This window comes from Lepus europaeus, chromosome Y, assembly GCF_033115175.1.
Source record: "Lepus europaeus isolate LE1 chromosome Y, mLepTim1.pri, whole genome shotgun sequence".
Lineage (NCBI taxonomy): Eukaryota > Metazoa > Chordata > Mammalia > Lagomorpha > Leporidae > Lepus > Lepus europaeus.
In genome coordinates, this window is record NC_084851.1 from 7,089,886 (window position 1) to 7,105,803 (window position 15,918).

At 38.5% G+C, this 15,918-nt stretch overlaps 1 pseudogene; it reads right to left on the bottom strand.

Moving 5' to 3' along the window:
- Positions 1 to 14,909: 14,909 nt before the first annotated feature.
- On the bottom strand, positions 14,910 to 15,598 carry LOC133754057 (acyl-protein thioesterase 1-like; annotated as a pseudogene).
- Positions 15,599 to 15,918: the final 320 nt, after the last annotated feature.

The window sequence follows — 15,918 nt, forward strand, 5'->3', positions numbered from 1 at the left end:
CCTCACAGCCTCAGCACACAAGGATCCTGAAGTTGCGGGGTGCAGCGAGTCCGCTCCACCCCCCAACCTGTCCAGTCCACAGAGAGGCAAACTTTTCCCTGAGTCCACTGTCTGTTGGAGCTCAGCCTAAGTGGCTTGAGCCCCAGAGCCTGTGGTATGTTAGGAGGCTGGGAGTGCCTCACTCACAGTCTCAAGTGGGTGCCCAGCTCCTTGTCAATTCTTGCAGGCAGACACAAAGGAGGTGAGGACCTTGGATTTTTCTTCTGCTAGAATCTCTGGATCACATGTGTACAGAAGAGCCACTGGCCATCTGTTGCCATCTCCCTGTCATGGCTGTGAGTCAGGGCACTGAATTTCTTTTTGAGATAGTAAAAATGTTCTAAACATGGCATTCATTATGGTTGCACATTTTTAAAATCCCCAGAACTTTACACTTTCAATGTATGAATAATATGGCAAGTTAATTATACTCATATATAATACACATTTTAGGAAATTTATGATTCTTAATAATTTTGAAATGTGTATATTTAATTATTTCACTTCTTGTGTGTGATGCTAACACACTAATATTTCAAATTCCAGGCTACATAAAATGCGACTTCCTTTCTGTATAACATTAGATAGATAGATAGATATGGATAGATGGATATGGCTGTAAATGCATGGAAATATCTGCATCATGTAAACAATTAATAATGATGGTTAATGCAGGGGGCAGGTCTTCAGTAGATTGTTGAAGGTGATGTTAATCTCATCTGTGTTTCTAAAGAATGTATTTAAGGAATAGAGAGCTCAACAAGTTCAGACACCTGAGGTGCATAACGATGTATCTTCAATAGTAATTAGTAATCCCTTAATCGTAAGGGAATCCTTAATTAGTGAATTCTATCTCTTGTCATTGTGCTCTTTATTTTTTGCTATAGGGCTATGTCATCCATTCTTCTGCATTCAGTACAAATTAATTGTTAGAACTCCTCTTACTGACTAGGTACCCAAAATTAAGAACTCCAGTCATTACATGGAAGGTGTGATTATAATACAGGAGAGGAAGTGAGTTGCAAAATGATCAGTCAACAACTGAGTGTGGCCTTTCCACTTTCTCTGTTCAATGCAGATTGCTATAGAATCCACGTCTCAAATTGTAGAATGTCCTGCTGACAAGTGATCACTATTACAGGAACAATAATTCTTGTGAGCAGATATTAGGACCTACTAATTCATGATGGCATTCTATATTTTTGATCTCTGTGATCCATTTTCTATTTAAATTGGTGTGACCCTAAGACCTAAGCACTTAGGGCACACAAAATTTGATTCTTTGGTCTGTGGTTGAGGTACTTAAGGTGGAAATCTCAAAGCTTATGTCTCTTAATTTGCAGAATAAACTAACTGATAGGCAGTTGCAGCATCTAAGATGATACAAGAATTTGAATAGTACATTTCATACCCTATCCATTGAGAAAATGAGTAATGAATGTGAACCAAGAATCATCATCCCCATTACATTCCCACTGAAGTTCTCTTCAACTGTATCACAGCATCCATGCCCATTCTCAATAGGTCAGGAGAAGAAGTAGCAGCAGGAGCTCCATGAAATTCTTATATTCACCTCTTTGCCTTGTTTGTGGCAAAATCCAGCAGGTAGATAACAAGCTTCTGATCAAGTTCTTAAAAATTATTAAAGTTTCTCTCTCTCACTGTCTAACTCTGCCTGTAAAAATAAAAGAGCAAATGGAGCATTAACCTACTGTGCCACGGTGCCTGCTGGCCCCTACTTTTTTATCCTTAATATATTGTATTAGAGTGTTCCTTTGGTTCCCCATTCATCCCACTCCAATTCTGATAGATTTTGCCCTCTGTGTTCTGACACTCCTGTTTCTTCCCAGCCTTTAGATCACAAGTATAACTATATGTTGAATGTTTCTTTGTGGTTATACAAAAGCTGAATACATCTAAAATGCAGTCATAGTCTGCATTCTGCTCTTATATTCATATAGGTAATACGAATCTCTCAACTAGCCTTGACTCCTATCACAAAAGTGGGATTTTTTTGTCCTGGCATCTTTGATCAGTCTGAGGTCTATTCAGATTAGACAGCTACTTCTGTCTTTTTGTTTTCAAATTATTATTCTAATGCATACATGCAGTGTATATAAAGGAAGAGCTGTTGTTCAATTACTAATACTATAGGGTTTTCCATATGAGAAATATCTTTCTTGGCAAAAAACAGAAAAGGCATTTTAGTACATTAATAAGATTTTAGTCCCCTCCTCCTACCAGCTGTGCTAAAAGCCAGTAGATGTGGTAACAGTGGAAGAAAGCATTCAGGAGTTAGAGAGTACATAGGACCAGAGTCAAGAAAAATATGCAAAAAGAACAGAGACAGGGGACTCAGATTTTAATACTTTTTATCTAGGGTGGGCATTTTGCATAGTTAAGATGGTTTTGGGGTTACCTGCTTCCCAGATTGGGGAGTGTAGGTTTGAATCCTATATTAATTTATGATTCCATCTTTATATTAATACAGACCATGGAAGGCAACAGATGATGACTGAAGTGCTTGACATTCTTCTATCTACATGGAAGTCCCAGTTGACTTCCAGGCATTAGACTTGGGCCAGCCTTGGCTATTGTGGGCATTTGTGGAGTGAATAGACAGACAGCAGGTTTCTGTATATCTGTGTGTCCCTCTCTCCCTGCCTTAGAAGCAAAAGTACATTAATTAGCCAAATATTTTTGCTGAAATTTGAGATGTTAACTTTGTTCTTTCATAATTTTGATAAATTTATTGCATCAAATGTTAATATTTGCCTTTTTAGGAAATTGCTTCAAAATAATTAAAACTCCTCAGATGGAAGACTTTTAAATAGGTTTAAAAATTCTGTTTCTCAGTTGTTATGTCAGTGTATGTAGAGTTTTACTAAGTGAGACACATTCCAGTTTAGGTTCCCAGAAAGCAGATGTTGCTGAATTGGGGGGCAAAATTATTTTTAGAGACCAAGTCCTATAACTAGATGGGAGAGGAAGTAGCATAGGGCAAAGGAAGAAGTTCGAACTGTTATAGAGGCACTACAATGCTTTACCCCATCAGTAATTAAATCTGAAACAAGTGTGCTTTTTTTCTCCAATTTTGAACCTGTATACAACTTAGCACCACTCCATCACCCTGTTTCTCAGGAAGGGTAAGACCTCTAGATGACTCTGCAACAGAGATTGACATAGAAGGAGGTGGCAGCAGGGGGCAGCCCACTGACCTTTTTCTCCATAAGTGAGCAAAAAGCCCCATCTTGGTCTGAGCTGCTTAGGTCAGTATCTGTCACATTGACACATCACATATGAAAGAAATATTTGAAGCATCTATTTTTAAAACTTGTTCTCTTTGTAACACATGTTCTTTCAAAGGACACTTACTATTTTCTCTTTTTAAAATGCTATATTTACCTTGAATGAACAGCTTAAGTGTAGTTTTTAAATTATCGTGTTCAGGGAGTTGCTGTGGTAGAAAGCAATCTAAGACACCTTTCACAAGCCCTGCATCCCTTATCAGCATGCATTTCAAGTTCTGGCTACCACATTTGCTATCCAGCTCCCTGATCATATACCTGGGAGGCAGTGGATGATGCCTTCTGTGCCTGAGTTCCTGCCACTCACATGGGAGACCAAGATGGAATCTTGGCTCCTGGCTTTGGGTTGGCTTAGCCCTGGCAGTTGGGGGCATTTGTGGAGTGAATCAGTGGATGGAAAATCAGTGTCTTCATTTCTCTCTGTCTCTTCCCTCCCCTTTCTCTCTCCCCTCTTCTCCCCCACCCCTTTTCATAGAAATATATCTTTAAAAATTATTATGTGATTGGTAGTAGGTAGCAAAATATATTAATAATTACACTTGTATCAGGAATATTATTTGTTTTTTAAGAAAATTCTGGGATATATGTTTGGCACAGGAGTTAAAAATCAGCTTGGAAAAAAATACAGCTTGGAATGCCCACATCTCATATCAGTATCTGGAGCAAACTCTGATTTGGCTTCCAACTCCAGATATCTGCTAATGTACATCTTGGGGTGCAGCAGGTAATGGCTCAGGTAGTTGGTTCCCAGCCACCAACATGGGAGACGGGGGCTGTTCTCCAAGCTCTGAGCTTTACCTTGATATTGCCTTGGCCTTTCATGGAGTGGTGATCAATAGATTTCATTATTGAAAGTGAATCTAGTCAATGTCACAAGTTTAATCTTTGGAGCAACACTGGTATTTTCACATGGAATGCATCCTCAAATACTGTGAACCTTGTTCTAATCAATATTTTTCATATGCCCAGCAATGGTCATTATGCATCTCCTTAAATTCTTTCTGTAAGAAGGACACCTATTGGTTTACATTTATATTAGATGTATTATTTCATTTTATTATAACAGAACTTATTGCATTTTGAAAATAAATGAAACTGTTAATATTGTCATCAATTTTTTGTAAAAATTTGTAAAGTACTAGATTAAATATGTCTTGAAACACTGCAAAATGGCAAATATAAGTACATACATAAATAATTTTTAAGATTTATTTTATTTATTTGAAAGACAAAAGTACAGAGAGAGGTAGAGACAAAGAGATAGAGAGGTCTTCCATCCACTTGTTCAGTTCCCAAATGGCTGAAACTGCCAGAGCTGAGATGATCTGAAGCCAGGTGTCAGGAGCTTTTTTCAGGTCCCCCACATAGGTGCAGGGGCCCAAGGACTTGGCCATCCCCTGCTGCTTTACCAGGCACATTAGCAGGGAGTTGGATCAAAAGTGGAGCAGCTGGGACTCGAGCTGGCACCCATATGGGATGCCAGTGCAGCAGTCCAGGACTTTAGCCCACTGTGCCATGAAACCAGCTGCAAGTAAATAATTTTAAAATAAATTTTGCATGTATATGTATATACATGTACATATATATATATATACATATATATATATATATATATGTGTTTCTATGATCCTATATGTAGTTTGTACTAATACTAAATTGCATGTTTGTAGCCCCAAAATTACTTGCCATTATTTCAAACTCATTTAATTGGTATATTCTGTTATTTCACAATCTTAAAAATTAGTAATGAAAAATAGGCTTATGAATCAATCATTAAAATGATTATGAACTAAGACTATGGTTCATAGTTGGGAGGAAACATTTTATTGTAATAAAATACATTATGGAACATGGGATATTTTCAGTGTATGTTTTAATAGCATTAAATATTTTTGTATTACACAGCAACCATCACATACCATCTCAGATATTTTTAATTCCCACAAGTAAAACTTTGAATGCATCAAAAGCTAATTCCATCTTTCCCTCCATTACAGACCCTGTGATCACTTCTCTACTCTCTTTCTTGAATTTGTCTACTCTAGAGACCTCATATAAGTGGAGTCATACAATAATTGTACTATTATTACTGGTCACTTCTAGCAGTATTATGTCTTCACATTTCATCCCTTGTCCTGGTACATGTGAAACTTATAAGATAATTCTTCTATTCCAAATATATTTCATTGTATGTTGCTCTCATTTGAACATAACTTTGGTGTTAATCTCCCCTTGTGAGGCATTAAGGCAGGAAAATTAATCTGTGGTGATTAGAGGTGGGACCTTTGGGATGGGATTAGGATTAGAGATCATCAGAGTGGAACCCTCATGACATGGCTTTTAGAGAATACAAGATGAGACCAGAGACACCTGTATGTTCCCTGTCTGTTACCTTGTGAAGCCTTGTGCTTCTTCTAGAATTCACCAGTGAGAAGGCCATCACCAGATATTGCTCCCTATCCTTCAACCAGAACTGTGAGCAGAAATATACCCTTCCATATATAACTCGGTCAGACTGTCATAATGTATTATTAACACCAGAAATTAAACTAATGCATATGTATATAACACACATTCTTTTTTATCTTTTCATGGAAAGTTGAGTTGCTTCTATCTTTTGTTTATTGTGAATAATGTTGCTTTGAACATGTGTGTGCAAATATCTGTTCTTTTTAAAATCTTATTTAAGGTATACAAATTTCATGTATTTCATAGACACACATTCAGGAACATAGTGATACTTTCCACCTAACCCTCCTTCCTATACATGCTACCATCCTTCTTCAACCTCCCTCTCCTATTCCTATTCTTATTTTTTACAAATATCCATTTTCAGTTAACTTACTTTATACTCATAAGATTAGACTTACACTAAGTAAAGAGTTAAATAGTATGCATATATATATATATATATATATATATATATATATATATATATATATATATATGTTCTGCAACAGTGGAAACGCACTTTCACTTCTTTTGGTTGCATACTCAGTAGCGGAATTCCTGGATCATAAGAAAATTTTACATTTAGTTTTTTTGAAGTTTCAGTACTTTCTTACATATTGTTTTCATCATTTCGCATTCACAACTGGAGTATATTAGAGATTGAATTTCTCCAGCATTGCTAACACTTATTTGTTCATAATGGACATTTGAATGGGTGTAAAGTGGTATTTTATTGTTTGTCATTTACATTTTGCAAGCAACAAATATGCTGATAATTCTTTCATGTGCTAAGCAGAAATTTGAATAACTTTGTAGAATTATTTAATCCATTGTCCATCTCTAAATGTTTTTGTTTCTGAGTTGTAGGATTTTCTTATATGCAACATATCTCCAATAATGATCTCTTCTGAAACGTGAATTGTAAACACTCTTCCCATTAAATGGGTTCCCTTTCCACTCTGATAGTACCTTTTATTGTATAAACAGTTTTAATTTTATACAATTCCTGCTGCAGTTTTCTTTTGTTGCTTTTGAATCATTAGTATTATGTAAAATAAGTTACTACCAACCCCATTGTCATTGTTTCTCACTTTTTGATAACATTTTAAATTCAAAATTAAAATTTGATATCATAACATAGACTATTAAATGATTGTCATTTATTCAGAGAACAATATTCAAATTAAATATATTTCCAAACAGGGTAGTATTCTTTGTTACTAATGGCTTTTTCAGTGCTTTAAATATGCCAAGCTGTGTTGGCTTGGTAGGCAAAGGCCAGCCTGCATTCAAAGGGCAGTAATTTCCACCTCAGATATTAGTGTCATGAAGACATTCTGGCCTCCATGTATCTACCACAAATGTAATTGTTATTTTGTATGTTCATTTTGTCCAACATAAATTATAATCTTTGTGATTTTTTTCATCTGTGGATTATATACTTTATTTGAGTTTTAAATACTGGAGGCTTTTTTGGGCTTCTCTTTTCTTATTGATTTCTTTTTTTAAAATTTTTTAGAAAGCTTTTATTTAATGAATATAAATTTCATAGGTGTAGCTTTATGAATATAGCAGTTCTTTCCTCAATAACCACATTCCCACCACCACTCCCATCCCATCTCCTACTCCCTTTCACATCCCATTCTTCATTAAGATTCATTTTTAATTAACTTTATACAGAAGGTCACCTCTATACTCAGTAAAGATTTATTTATTTTAAAGTCAGAATTACACACAGAGAGAAGGAAAGGCAGAGAGACAGAAAGGTCTTCCATCTGCTGTTGCTGTGGATTCATTTCTGAAAGGAGGAGCGTGGTGGGGGCAAGAGGTGTGGGGTCACCACACAGACCTCAGGAGTTGGGTGAAAGCGGGCCTGAGGCAAGCAGCCTGCAGACTCATTTATTTCAGTTGTTACAGCTGCTTATATAGCCAAGGCAGCCAATCCGGTCATGGGGCAGTCTATGCCCTAACCAATCACAGCCTGTTGCCAGGCAGTTTCCAAAACCATCCAATCACAGCCTGTTGCCAGTCAGGCTCTGTTGCCAGGCAGTTTCTGCAATCATCCAACCACAGCCTGTTGCCAGGCTGTTTCTGTTGTCAGTGGCCATCTTGGCATGACCCTCTCACCTCAGTGGCCATCTTGGCATGACCTTTTCACCTTCTCATTCCACCACATTTCCCCCTTTTTGTTTATTTTTGAGCAACAGGAGACATGATTCTTGGCCATACCATTGTTGACCCTGTTTCCATGTGGTCTCCATACACGGCTTTGCCTGTCTTAGGTTGTCCCCCAGGGGATCTTACCCGTCATTGACTAACCAGCGCTCAAATTGAGAGACCACAGGAGTGCTTGCTCAGATAGGGGCAGGAACGAGGAACAATGGTTATCAGGAATGGCATGACCACATGCAGGCTGTGGGCCGTTTGAGTGGCTGACCAGAGCTAGTGGGGTATAAAAGAGTAACAGATGTGGCTATGGGCAATTTCTCAGGGTAGGATGATAGGGCAGGTGAATCTGCTAACAAGGCAGACTCTCAGTCTTGTTCAGCTGGTTCTGGTTGGCTGTCAGTTGCAGGCTTGATGTTTCTGGCTGGTACTCAAATAGGCTGTCCCACATTCTCTGGAAAGACACAAGCATATCCTCAATCCTTGGTTAGCAGGAGGTGTGGTCCTTTCCATTCTCCTGTCAGGGGGTCTTTCCACCTAACCATAGTGGCTGGGGTCTGGGATGGAAAGGATCCCCAGTGTTTATAAGCCGGGCTTATCACTTGGGAATCAAAAGTGAGAAAATTGATAGTGAAAAGGACCTCAATCAAAGCAAGCTGTGGGTCTGGGGGCATATTATTGTTTTTCTGTCTTTGTAAGAAATCTTTAATTGTCCTATGAGTTCTTTCAATGATTGCCTGTCCCTATGGGTTGTATAGTATACCTGTGGCAGACTGTATGCTCCAGGATTTCAGGAAGGAATTAAATTCCTGTGATGTATACTCTGGCTTGTTGTCAGTCTTTATGGTCCAGGGGACACCAAGGACCAGCATGGCTGATTTAACCACCTTTATCACATTACTAGCCTTTTCTCCAGATTGGGCTGTTGCAAATACAGCCTTTGAATAAGTTTCTACCACCACATGGGCAAAGTTAAGTTTAACAAATGAGTTAATGTGCGTGATGTCCACTTGCCAGAGCTTATTAGGATCAAGGCCTCACATGTTCACTCCTGCTTGTTGCAGTCGGCCTAACAGGGTGAGGGGTGCACAATTCTTGCGAGGGTGCCTAGATGTTTGCATTGGTTCATTGTTAGCTCTAGGAAAAGCAGTTTTATGTTTCTTGCTGACATATGAAATTTTTGGTGTAGAACTCGGGCTTGTTCCAGGTGTCCAATGGAAGTGTTTTTTACATCTGGGACACAGAGTTTTGGGCTTGCCCCATGTGTCAGTATTTGGGCAGTTTCACTGTAGGTGTCCTATTTCCTGACATCTCCAACAAACTGGAGGGTCATTAGACTTCTTTGTGTGAAGTTTGTTAATGGCCACAGTTAGGCCTGAATGGGTGTATCAACAGGGTTTACCTCCACTCCCCAATTGGCCACAATGGACAGAGCTGTGCCATTCCAAAGCCAGGAGCCAGAAGCTTCTTCCAGAGGCCTCCCACATGGATTCAGGGGTCCAAGGACTTGGGGCATTTTCTACTGGTTTCCCAGTCCATAGAAGATAAATGGATTGGAAGTGGAGCATCCAGGATTCAAACCGGTGCCCATATGGGATGCCAGCACTGCAGGCAGTAGCCTTACCCACTATGCCACAGCATCAGCACCCATACTGGCTCTTTTGTTTGTGTCACTGGTCCAACCACACCACAGCACAGCCACTTGGGTTCCTTAGAGATGGCCTCTGTTTCCACTTTACCCGCACAAATTTGCTTCTTGCCTAACTGAGAGCATCTATAGACACCAGGATGGAGGCCCCTGAGCTCTCACCTTGCCCGTCTGTGTAGACAGATGACACTAAAGTGAGAGTGTGACCCAAGGCTGACATTGCTTCCTGGCAATATCTGCCTCTTGTTGTTCCAGCCTTAATCTTTTCTGACATTCTAGTACTAGCAGATTGTGCATAAAGTAGACAAAATAATGAGGATAGTTTTTACCAAAGGTAATGAAATACCACATAATGTCTGCATTTTAACTATTGAGATGAGGGCATCCTTTGGAAACTGAATGTAACAAAACAGCTTTGGAAATTGTATGCTTTGGTAACTTGCTGTGAATTTTTATACAATCACTATTTTGTGAGTTATATAAAATGTAAAAATAGAGAAATAAGTAATAGAAATATTTGTATTATATTATTCTGTGATAAGCAACTATTTAGGTAAAACTAATAAAAGTGATAGCTTGCTCTCTCTTACTTTGGCTTCCACATAACTGAATCTTAACTTTATAAGAAGGTCTGGCATTGTGCCACACCAGGTTATGCATCTGTTCGTGGTAGCAGTATTCTTCACTGGAATGCCTCTCCAAGTTCTGATTGTTCTGCTTCCAATATAGTGTCTTGATAATGTGCCTGAGAAAGCAGTGGGAGGTAACCCAATTACTTGGCCTCTGCCACCAATGTAGGAGACCAGGATGTAATATCTGGCTCCTGGCTTCAGCCTGGCCCAGACATGGATGTTGTAGCTATTTGGGCAGTGAGCAAGTAGAAGTAAAATCTCTCCACCTCTCCCTATCTCTATTGTTCTGCCTTTCAAATCAATCTGAAAATGGATAGACTTCCAAAATTAGAAATTATATCAAAATGAGTTACTAAAATGCATTTTTGTCATATGAAATATCAGGATATATTCTCAGTGGGCCAAAAACATGAATGTAGAAATACAATTAGGTAATTTTACTTTCAATACCTAGTTAAAATCTCTTGGCACTAAAAAACAGCAAAAGCATTGAGGAGTGTTTGAAAGCTTGTGAGAAGATGTCAGGTGAATATCAGGCAATAAAACATTGAGATCACCAAGAAAAGAAAATTTGACAAGCAGTCACTATAGTTGTATGTGTTCTTGCTGGGAAAAATTACCTTTCAACAATACAATGAGCTGGATTACAGTCAATACCTGCTGCTATTGAGATGCAGTAGTCACCATATCTGAGGACAGCAAGAACTTTCCAAAGAAGAAACTGGAATAAATGTAACTGAACAGATGAAAACTTGAGAGCTGGATATGTAAAGTCCCCACAAGCCCTTGAGGGTGAGATAGACTGAGCATCGATGGAGTGAAACTACATGAGGTTCACCAGAGAGTAGCTGATCCTGGGGTGGAATGTAAAAATATATTTCAGATTATTTGGTTTGAAGTTTATCTAAGTTCTAACCCAAGTAAAACATTGTTAATATATTATTAACATCATAGTCATGTAAGTGAAACACTCAAACGCTGTACTTTATAATTAAGAATCACACACTGCAGTAATCCTTATTTTATTTTATTTTTAAAGGATTTTAAAAATCAATTAATTTACTTGAAAGCCAGAGTTACATACAAAAGAAGAAGAGGCATAGAGAGAAAAGTCTCCCCTCTGCTGGTTTACTCCCAGCTGGCTGAAATGGCTGGAGCTATGCCAATCTGAAGGCAGGAGCCAGGAACTTCTTCTGGGTCTCCCATGCAGGTGCAGTGGCCCAAGGACTTTGGCCATCTTCTAATGCTTTGCCAAGCCATAGCAGGGAGCTGGATTGGAAGTGGAGCAGCTGAAATTCAAAGCAGTACCCATATGGGATGCTGGCACTGCAGGCTGCAGTTACTGGCTATGCCACAGTGATGACCCCCCTAATGCTAATTTTAGACCATCATATCAAAAAGTATGTTAAATAGCCCTGGTTTGATGTTAAGGGGATTGAAATATTGGAGTTTCAGACCTTCAAATTTAATAATGCCTAATGGAAAACCTTACATTTATTCAGGTCTACTTTAGAAAAGCTGAAAACCAAGACTAAACAAGTTCAAGGCCAATAACTAGGCTGTCTATTAGAACAAATACAAATACAGGAGTCAAATAAAGCTGTTTCCCTGTGTAATAATAGAAAAGCACTTACCAATCTTCACAATGGAAGCATATAAAATGCTGGATTAGTGACTTCTAACTTGCAATTACAGGCTGGTGCCAGGGCTCACTAGGCTAATCCTTTGCCTACAGCACCGGTACTCTGGGTTCTAGTCCCAGTTGGGGCACTGGTTGTCCCGGTCGCTCCTCTTTCAGTCCAGCTCTCTGCTGTGGCCTGGGAAGACAGTGGAAGATGGCCCAGGTGCTTGGGCCCCTGTACCCACATGGGAGACCAGGAGGAAGGACCTGGCTCCTGGCTTCGGATTGTCACAGCATGCTGTGACAGCCATTTGAGGAGTGAACCAACAGAGGGAAGACCTTTCTCTCTGTCTCTCTCTCTCTCTCTCACTGTCTCAAATCTGCCAGTCAAATTAAAAACAAAAGCACAAAACAGAAATGCCAGATTATCTTTAAAGGAGCTCCAGATTGATAGCAGGTTTCTCATCAAAAATCCTACAGAAAAGGATAGAAAGGAGAGACATAGTCCAAATCCTTAAAGAAAAACAAAACCATAGGGATAGAATACTGTACTTAGCTCAGCTCTCATTTATAAATGAAGGTTAATACTTTCCAAAAAAAACACAAAAATTTAAAAACATGTTGCCTTACAAGTGATACTTAAAACTGCACATAACACAGAAGCAGAGAAAGATAATCAGCATCATAAAATAATGGGAGGCAGAAAACCTAACAATGCGGCGGCCATTGGAGGGTGAACCAACGGCAAAAGGAAGACCTTTCTCTCTGTCTCTCTCTCAATATCCACTCTGCCTGTCAAAAAAAATTTAAAAAAATTAAAAAAAAACCAGTATGAGTATTTGTGGAAAAAATGGCAAGAACAAGTCATTACTCATCAATAACAATCTTGAATGTAAGTGGAATAAACTCTCCAAATAAGATACAGACTAGTTGAATGGATTAAAAACAAAGACTCATTTATATGTTGCATACAAGAAACACACCACACCAACAAAGATATACACAGATTAAAAGTGATAGAATGGAAAAAATATTCTATGATAATGGGAATAAAAAATAGACAGGAGCACCTATCCTAATAATAGACAAAATATACTTTTTTCAGAATTAAATTTTATTTCACATAAATAGAAACTGTGGAAAACATTTACATTTCCCACATTACAGCACATTTCAACAGAATATTTCTTGCCATAAATAAGATCTTGCTGATTTATATAACTGAAACAGAAGATTTTGTTCTTTAAGGCAAAGCAAAATGACTCAGTAAAAGGTTTTCAAACCAGACCTAAACATATGGCTTCATTATTAATATCCTCTATAGTCTATTACTAAATTATTTTCATTACCAATTAGCACTCATTTATAAAGATACATTCTTTTTTTTTTTGACAGGCAGAGAGGATAGTGAGAGAGAGAGAGACAGAGAGAAAGGTCTTTCTTTTTGCTGTTGGTTCACCCTCCAATGGCCGCTGCAGCCAGCGCATCTCACTGATCTGAAGCCAGGAGCCAGGTGCTTCTCCTGGTCTCCCATGTGGGTGCAGGGCCCAAGCACTTGGGCCAACCTCCACTGGCTTCCCGGGCCATAGCAGAGAGCTGGCCTGGAAGAGGGGCAACCTGGATAGAATCCAGCGCCCCAACCGGGATTAGAACCCGATGTGCTGACGCTGCAAGGCAGAGGATTAGCCTGTTAAGCCACGGCGCCGGCCTAAAGATACATTCTTAACATCATTTGCTCAGTTGGTATACAGCAGAAAAATTAACATGCCTCAGAAATGTTAAGCATCCATTTTTGCTACATATTAAACTGTGGTAACTATACCACAGAACATGGTTCTAATTAATGTTTATTATCCATAAACTTGTTTTCAATCATTTTGTCAGTAATCTGGAGTTTTGACTATATAAAATTGAGTGATTGCTGTTTCTATGTCTGCACAGAAAACTAATCATTAAAATCATTTGACAAAATGAAAACCTAAGTTTACTAGTACATAAAAACATTTCTTGAATGGGCTGATCATTTCCTACAGTATCTGGTTTGAAACAAATGTACAGAAAACAAACTATGCTACCAGGAGGTGAAATTATCTCAGAAATTAGTTTTTAAGATTGGTCTCAACTACTTCAGAATATACTAGAATAGGACCTAATTATTCTTTGAATTATATATAGAAAAATAAAATCACAGAATGACTTATTACCTGGATTGAAGATTCTAATCACTTAACAGGTCTAAGTTTAGACTAATGTAAGGTTATTTGAAATATTATACAGAAAGGTTTAAGTAGTGGTTATTTTCTCTTAAAGTGCAAATAGATTTTCAATACCATATGTCTATGATTCATAATGTCAAATTACAGCATTGTTGACAGTAGATTCTATGGCAGGAAAGCAGTATTTGGTATGCTATGAAGGACAATTAGGAAAAAAATATTGTTTTTTTTTTCTTGATATCAGGGAAAAGTCTGGCCCCCAAATAAAAAGGTCATTACTTCAAGAGCAATATTACTCCTTACTGACACATAAAAGCATATCTCTATTATTAGGAATAATGTAATACCTTCTCCCTCTTAGGTATTACAATCATCACACATGAGTGCATATGTAAAGATACCAGAGAGTGCATGATGACTAAGCAACTTTTGAACAAATTTATAGACTAAGTCACACTATGCTAAAATTTCTTATATCTTAACTGCTCATTCACACCTACATAAATTTTCCTTAAGCATACTGTTAAATTTCAAATAATGTAATAAAAAATCTGACTGAAATACATTATTATTTTGCTAAATTCCAGTTAAGAAAAAGAAGCTAGATGCTTCACCTATATTAATAAAAGTATATTTTGGATCATATTTTACAAATACATGTGTAGAAACTGAAATATGTATTTCCTATGAGGAGACATTATTTAGTCATTGTCATAGGTGTGTAATTGTGAAACATTTTAACAGTGCAAATAGAAGTTTCAAGGCTGAGCACAGGAAAAGCATTACACTGTACAACAATGATACTGGTGTACTGCTACACAAGGTTTCTTAATGACTCAAATCAATCAGAGGTAGGATTTTATCAATGAATTGCCTGACATCCATCATTTCCTGCTGACAGGAACTGTGCCTCATGCCTTCATAGGTCTTAAAGGTTACACTGGCTAGATTTAGCAATGTGTTTAGTTTTTCCATAGTAAGAAAACCAAACATTAGTGGACCTAAGGGTTGCAATCTCCATGGCACTGGAGAATAGAAATATCCCTGTTAGCACCCCTTGTAAATGAAGTCCGAAGTGGAAGCCAGCAACTGAGTGCAGTGACACCCTCCAGTTTCTGCTATGTGGTAACAGCAGTATATAAATACGAAGTTGTTCCCTGAGAAATTACTTCCAAAATAATTCTGTTAGAGGGGATGACACTTGTCACTGCTTGATCTATCAAAGCCTTTACATTTTCTGCTGCCTGTTTAATTCCAGATTCATCCTCCTGTGAGTCTGATCAATGTCCAATATTATCAAACCAAGAAGGCATATCCATGTTTATATGTAATGTAACAGGCATAACAGGTGTATGCAAGCTGATACATTTGGTATGTGAACTTGTGACACCTGCAAAGGCTTCCGCCCATCCATTCCCAGTATCTCCCAATCCATGAAGGAAAATTACCACAGTGGCAGCCTTCTGGGCACAAGGCACAATGGCTAACAGTGGAGCAGACATGGTGTTACTGCACATACACACACTAAGCTAGCAGCATGTCGGAAGTGGAAGGGAGGAAGAGTGTTTGCCCTCAGCCCAATGGTCTGCCAGCAGTGAGTCTCTGGAGCCCTACTTGGCATGTGTCCAGTTGTGTGGGCACTAAGCCAAAGATAATAGACTTTAAGACAGAAACTGTTGGGTCCAGTGCTGTGGCATAGCTGGTAAGGCCACTGCCTGCAGCGCCAGCATCCCATGTAGGTGCTGGTTCATGTCCTGACTGCTCCTCTTCTGATCCAGCTCTCTGCTATGGCCTTGGAAAATAGTAGAAGATGGCCCAAGTCCTTGAGCTCCTGCAC